The sequence below is a fragment of the Venturia canescens genome, chromosome 5 (assembly GCF_019457755.1).
Source record: "Venturia canescens isolate UGA chromosome 5, ASM1945775v1, whole genome shotgun sequence".
Classification (NCBI taxonomy): domain Eukaryota; kingdom Metazoa; phylum Arthropoda; class Insecta; order Hymenoptera; family Ichneumonidae; genus Venturia; species Venturia canescens.
In genome coordinates this window covers 15,785,778-15,793,431 of record NC_057425.1, presented here as the reverse complement: position 1 = coordinate 15,793,431, position 7,654 = coordinate 15,785,778, and the positions used below count along the sequence as shown (strand labels likewise).

At 34.7% G+C, this 7,654-nt stretch overlaps 1 long non-coding RNA gene across 1 annotated transcript; it reads right to left on the bottom strand.

The window, feature by feature from the left end:
- Window positions 1-5,894: 5,894 nt before the first annotated feature.
- LOC122411123 (uncharacterized) lies at window positions 5,895-6,393 on the bottom strand. The gene is made up of 3 exons (XR_006261091.1): window positions 6,317-6,393; window positions 6,136-6,194; window positions 5,895-6,062 (listed from the first exon to the last, which is right to left on the bottom strand). It is a non-coding gene; the product is annotated as an uncharacterized lncRNA (long non-coding RNA).
- Between the last annotated feature and the right edge of the window lie 1,261 nt (window positions 6,394-7,654).

Below are 7,654 nucleotides of genomic sequence, written 5' to 3'. Positions count from 1 at the left end.
GCTTCTTTGAGTTCTAACATAATAAATGTTTCCAGGTGCCTTTTTTCGGCAACTATCAAATTGTAGATAATTGGATCGCAGCGGCGACTTGCAAACTTTGGAAATATATTTCGTCGAGGGTACGTTTTGGAAGACACGAAAATGTCTAGATGCAGAATGCAAAAGCGACATTTAAAAATGGCCAATTCTGTTGGATTTGTTGAGTCTTGAATTTGATCTATCTTTCCTCTTTTCTTTTCTTTTTTCTAACGTTATAAGCTGAAAATCACATCTCGGGCCGCAACACGCATTGCTCCATACTCTTGAGTTCCCAATGGACGAAACATATTAGAAGACAAGGAGAAAAATCACCAAAGTCCAAGAACAAACCTCTATCGAAATAGTTCCAATACAATTTTTACGAAAAATAGGTCTATTTTCGTGGAAACCAAAGTTACAAGCCGAAAAACATATCTCGGCCTCCAACCTACTTTCCACCGTGCTCTTGGGTTCCTAATTGACAAAACATATTAGAGTTAAAGGAAAAAAATTGCCAAAGTCCAAGAACAGACCTGTGACGAAATATTTGCAGTACATTTTTGACGAAAAATAGGTCTTTTTTCGTGAAAACCAACGTTATAAGCCGAAAATCATAAATAATTCGTAGAAATTTAAACTAAAATCCTATAGTCAACTGAACATAAATAAGGAACTTTAGAGAAAAAATACGTGATATGAAACCATAAACTTCCCCTAGGAAAAAAAAGGTTGGGACAAGTACATTGATGGTCCCTCGTTTGCTAATAAATCCATAAAAAATTTTCTTTAAAAATCGTCAAAAAAATTATTTTATAAAAAAAAATACAGTACAATTCGAAAAAAATTTCACAAATCTAGAAAAAACATTATGTTTAAAAAAAAAATATTCTGTATCTATTTTTTAAAGTTCAAAAAAATCAAATAACAAGTAAAATATAAAAAACCGAAAAATCGCGTTTGAAATCATTATGCAAACCGATGCCTCATCCTTCTTATTTGATTCGAACAGCTAAATCAATTGAAAAAAATTCCATCTAATTTACGTGCAGCATTAAAATTTATTATATCAATTCGAGGCCAAGTATTTTCTAATGAATTGAAAAAAGTTACCACTTGAGTTACGTACAGCACTAAAATTTATGATATCAATCAGTGGACAAGTATTTTATTAGTAACTCCAAATTTTGACATTATTAAAATGTTCTAAGAAGCTTTTAAATCCAAAAAAAATCACATGAAAGCTAGTCATTCGTTACTCTATGGTGGCAAAGACTTATAAGAAAATCGATTTTTCTCAGACTTTCAGGATCCTTTGGTATTATTCACAAAATTCAACGTCGATTGGATCGATACAAATTATGTTTAAATATGTGTTAAAAGTACTTGTCCGGCCCATCACTATTCATTCAATAAAAAATCAATCATAAAAAAATGAAATTGTACGGCAGAATCTGGTTAAAAATTTGTTGAAATGCGATTCATTATTAGTTTAATGCTTTTAATAATAGTAGAGGTTAGTTCTTAGTCCGTATGGAATTCGTTCGCTGGAAGAATAAGTAGGAAGTAAAAATTGACATCATTGAATATAAACTGGAGAGTTATTTTGGAAGCTTGAACATATATATTATGTACAATTTGTTTCATTTATCGATGCAGAATAAAATCCCTTGTATATTGCGGAATAATTTGTTTCCGTTTTTTATTAAATTAGTGCAACTAAGTAAAAATTACGTGAAGATAATTCTCTCAATTCCCTCTGCATGAATACTTGTGACTTGTGAACCATCAGTTCTAGACAAGCCCTGATTTTTATTTGGATAAACAATTTAAACGGAAAGTGATGGGCCGGACAAGTACTTTTAACACATATTTAAACATAATTTGTATCGATCCAATCGACGTTGAATTTTGTGAATAATACCAAAGGATCCTGAAAGTCTGAGAAAAATCGATTTTCTTATAAGTCTTTGCCACCATAGAGTAACGAATGACTAGCTTTCATGTGATTTTTTTTGGATTTAAAAGCTTCTTAGAACATTTTAATAATGTCAAAATTTGGAGTTACTAATAAAATACTTGTCCACTGATTGATATCATAAATTTTAGTGCTGTACGTAACTCAAGTGGTAACTTTTTTCAATTCATTAGAAAATACTTGGCCTCGAATTGATATAATAAATTTTAATGCTGCACGTAAATTAGATGGAATTTTTTTCAATTGATTTAGCTGTTCGAATCAAATAAGAAGGATGAGGCATCGGTTTGCATAATGATTCCAAACGCGATTTTTCGGTTTTTTATATTTTACTTGTTATTTGATTTTTTTGAACTTTAAAAAATAGATACAGAATATTTTTTTTTTAAACATAATGTTTTTTCTAGATTTGTGAAATTTTTTTCGAATTGTACTGTATTTTTTTTTATAAAATAATTTTTTTGACGATTTTTAAAGAAAATTTTTTATGGATTTATTAGCAAACGAGGGACCATCAATGTACTTGTCCCAACCTTTTTTTTCCTAGGGTACAGAATTTCTGAATACAATGTTCGCTATGTCATTTCAACGTAACATCATGACTTTTGCCAACTTTTCTCTATAATACTATAGATTTGGATTATTGAAATACAGCAAAAATCTGCGAATTATAAAATTGATATATTATGCCACTCATTTTACTTTTTAAAACTAACTGTAACATATATATGAAGTAAAAAACTCATCACAGAAGTCTTCAGTTGCTCATTTATGGATAGATTTTAAATTGCTGTCTTCAAAATTTATTGCGCAGATACATTGAATCGCAGCAGATACCTGCGAACTCTGAAATTTCTGTGCATAAATATGTGTGTTAAGTATCACGCTCTATCTTTGATTATGAGAATGAGTAATAGAACTGGGTTTAGCAAGTTTTAAAGTATTTTTTTTTAATTACTATTGAAGTTTGTATTACTGCGGTATGAAGCGAATACCTCCAAACTTTCATATTTTTGTGTCGCAGCATGTGTGCCAATCATTTAAATTTATTACTCCAACCGTAACATGTAATCTCAAAAATTCATCACAAACGTCTTCAGCTTTTCTAAATTCCTAAATTTTCCGTTTTCTATTTTATTCTGAGTTTTTAAACTTTTAAATTCATTCCTGAATTCTCCTGAAATTGTTTTTCTCCAAAACCAATGCAGATACCTTAAACGTCTTTGAATTCCGTTGCTCTGTTGAATTAAGTACGCTCAGTTTTTTTTGCTTCTTTGAGTTCTGACATAATAAATGTTTCCGGGTGCTTTTTTTCAGCAACTATCAAACTGTAGATAATTGGATCTCAGCGGCCACTTGCAAACTTTGGAAATATATTTCATCGGGGACACGTTTTGAATGATACGAAAATTTCTAGATTCAGAATGCAAAAGCAACATTTAAAAAGGGCCAATTCTGTTGGATTTGTTGTGTCTTAAATTTGATCTATCTCTCCTCTTTTCCTTTCTTTTTCCTAACGTTATCAGCCGAAAATCATATCTCGGCCCGCAACACGCATTGCTCCATGCTCTTGAGTTCCCAATGGACAAAATATATTAGAAGACAAAGAGAAAAATCACCAAAGTCCAAGAATAAACCTCTATCGAAATATTTTCAGTACAATTTCGACGAAAAATAGGTATTTTTTCGTGAAAACCAACGTTTTACGCCGAAAATTATAAACAATTCATCGAAATTTAAACTAAAATCTTATAGTCATCTGAACATAAATAAGGATCTTTTGAGAAAAAAGACGTGATATCAAACCATAAACTTCCCCTAGGGAAAAAAAAGGTTGGGACAAGTACATTGATGGTCCCTCGTTTGCTGATAATTCCACCCATAAAAAAAACTTTAAACAAAATTTTTTTTTAATTGTAAAAAAAATTATTTCATAAAAAAAAATACAGAACAATTCGAAAAAAATTTTACAAATCTTGAAAAAACGTTATATTAAAAAAAAACTAATCTGCATCTATTTTTTAAAGTGTCAAAAGAATCAAATAACAAGTAAAAAATAATAAACCGAAAAATCGCCCTTGAAATCATTTTGGAAACCGATGCCTCATTCTTCTTATTTGATTCGAACAGCTAAATCAATTGAAAAAAATTCCATCTAATTTACGTGCAACATTAAAATTTTTTATATCAATTCGAGGCCAAGTATTTTCTAATGAATTGAAAAAAGTTACCATTTGAATTACGTGCAGCACTAAAATTTATGATATCAATCGGTGGACAAGTTTTTTATTAGTAACTCCAAATTTTGACATTATTGAATTGTTCTAAGAAGCTTTCAAATCCAAAAGAATCACATGCAAGCTAGCCATTTCTTACTCTATGGTGACAGAGACTTATAAGAAAATCGATTCTTCTCAGACTTTCAGGATCCTCTGGTATTATTCACAAAATTCGACGTCGATTGGATCGATACAAATTATGTTTAAATATGTGTTAAAAGTACTTGTCCGGCCCATCACTATTCATTCAATAAAGAATCAATCATAAAAAAACGAAATGGCATGGCAGAATCTCGTTAAAAGTTTGTTGAAATGCGATTCATTATTAATTTAATGTTCTTAATAATGGTATAGGTTAGTTCTTATTCCGAATGGAACTCGTTCGCTGGAAGAATAAGTGTGAAGTAAAAATTGCCGTCATTGAATGTAAACTGCAGAGTTATTTTGGAAGCTTGAACATATATATTATGTACAATTTTTTTCATTTATCGATGCACAATAATATCCCTTCTATATTGCGGAATAATTTGTTTCCGTTTTTTATTAAATTAGTGCAATTAAGTAAAAATTACTTGAAGATAATTCTCTCAATTCCCTCTGCATGAATACTTGTGATCCATCAGTTCTAGACAAGCCCTGACTTTTATTTGGATAAACAATTTAAACGGAAAGTGATGGGCCGGACAAGTACTTTTAACACATATTTAAACATAATTTGTATCGATGCAATCGACGTCCAATTTTGTGAATAATACCAGAGGATCCTGAAAGTCTGAGAAGAATCGATTTTCTTATAAGTCTCTGCCACCATAGAGTAAGAAATGGCTAGCTTGCATGTGATTCTTTTGGATTTGAAAACTTCTTAGAACAATTCAATAATGTCAAAATTTGGAGTTACTAATAAAAAACTTGTCCACCGATTGATATCATAAATTTTAGTGCTGCACGTAATTCAAATGGTAACTTTTTTCAATTCATTAGAAAATACTTGGCCTCGAATTGATATAAAAAATTTTAATGTTGCACGTAAATTAGATGGAATTTTTTTCAATTGATTTAGCTGTTCGAATCAAATAAGAAGAATGAGGCATCGGTTTCCAAAATGATTTCAAGGGCGATTTTTCGGTTTATTATTTTTTACTTGTTATTTGATTCTTTTGACACTTTAAAAAATAGATGCAGATTAGTTTTTTTTTAATATAACGTTTTTTCAAGATTTGTAAAATTTTTTTCGAATTGTTCTGTATTTTTTTTTATGAAATAATTTTTTTTACAATTAAAAAAAAATTTTGTTTAAAGTTTTTTTTATGGGTGGAATTATCAGCAAACGAGGGACCATCAATGTACTTGTCCCAACCTTTTTTTTCCCTAGGGGTACTTTTATATGGAAGGAATCATCAATATCCAAAGACGCTGCACTTTGAGCTATGTTTGTTATTAATTGCCAGATATCTACAAATGTATAGGCGCGGACAGGACGGATGAAAGCCAAACGGGGCCGTGCGCTAAGCAGCTCGCGGAGAACGAGATCCCTGCGTAGTCACCACCCTCACAGTGACTCGTGAGATGCGTCAGAAGATCGCGGAATGCTCCTTCAAGCCATGTTGTCACTTTTGCGCCAGCGTGAGGTTGGCGGATACGCAATGTTATCTCCCGACCACGTAGTTGAAAACGTTTGAAATAACGGGCTGTATCGTGCGTGATGATGATCCGCCCTCCCGGGGGTTGCACATCCCCGAAAGCCTCGTTCCCCTGTGTATTGCGCGTTCTTCCCCCGCCCGTTTGTATATCTGTAATCAAACAAAGGCGTGAGTTATAGAGTAGAGATCGCCGATAAAAAGGCATATTGTAACTTTAGTGTACCTCGTACTAATCGCGGTACGCCAATAACGAGTCAGCTGACGAGTCAACTGACGAGTACCCTGTGGTAAATATAATAAAGCCTTTTAAACATATCCTGTATATACCGCAAGGGCTAGAGATAAAGAGAGAGAAAGCGTGCGAGTGAGGGAGAAAGAGAGAGAAGACGTTATTATTTCTTTACCTGAATCACACTCCATCAGCTCTTGAAACCATAGGGCGAAGCGTCTAGCTTCTAATCGCTCCTCGTTTAGACGCTCCTCCTCCTCCTGTTGAGCATCCATCGGATACACCCCCAGCTGATTTTCGGGCTGTACGAGGTCATCTTCCCGCTGACGATGGTGGTGATACGATGGACCCGCTATCGCTCCGTCGTCATCGTTAGCTCTGGCTTGCCGGTACACAGCTGTTTAAGTTATTTCATAATTTCTGTTTATTAACGGGGTTTATTTTTATTTTATTATCACTGTACGACTATGCTTACCCAGTATATCAGACCGATCGCTAAACATCAAGGAGGGGTTGAGAATAGTCGACGCCTCGTCGTCATCAGACTCGGGCTACAGCGGTATCGGTTCGGCCGATGCTGCCGAGGTGCTCGCCCTAGGCTCTTCCTCAGCCCTCTCCTCATGCTGCGGTTCTGAAAAAATACCGCCCCAGTAGTTTTTATGTCTAAAAACGAAAATCGAGGGTAATAACGCCAAAACAGAGTTGAATACGCACGGTAGAGGGCGGTTTGACGCTCTAGAGCCGTTTCCTCCACAGCTCTCGTCGCCTCAGCGAGAGCCTCTTCTTCGTCACTCCCCGCATCGTAAAATTGCCGATAGCCTATGGTAAAAATAACTGCTGTATTGATAACCGCCAACAACAGTGATTTATCGAGATAATGGTACTTACATCTGATTTCATCGACAAGGCCTCTTACGCGGGGAGCTTCTAAAACACCGCGGCGCTGTAACTCCTCATACACAACACCCAGCACTCGTTGACCACTTAATATGCCTCTGTTATAGGCCACCACTAGAGAGCGTAAAGGGGCCCACCAGATTACGTATTTAAGTCTGTTCACGAGTCAATCACCCGATAAATGCAGCAGCTCATAACACCATAGGTCGTTACACCGACGTCTCAGCTGAGCGCTATGCGGTTTTGTTAGACGTAAAAGACCCAAAATACAAGAACGCACTGATTCATCCGACATTGTAAGGGGTAATCGTTAAATACCGCTCTATATGACGGTTGAATCGCTACTGACATATCTCGAGCGAGAAGATAGGTGTGAATCATAATTAAAATGCTAGCGATACTTTTTTCAAGACAGCAAAGGAGCAGTCGCTGAAGTTTAACAGTACTCTGCATGGTCCCCGGTGTTTGCGAGAAAAAGCACGCGCACGAGTGAGACAGCTTTGTTTATGCCTGCAAGCATATTTCCGAGCATATTGCTCCATCTGCTGTATAGCATCTTCTCCCGAAGACCGAGCTGTGTCTTTAGCCCTCGGAGATACGCCCTTCATAAGTGAAT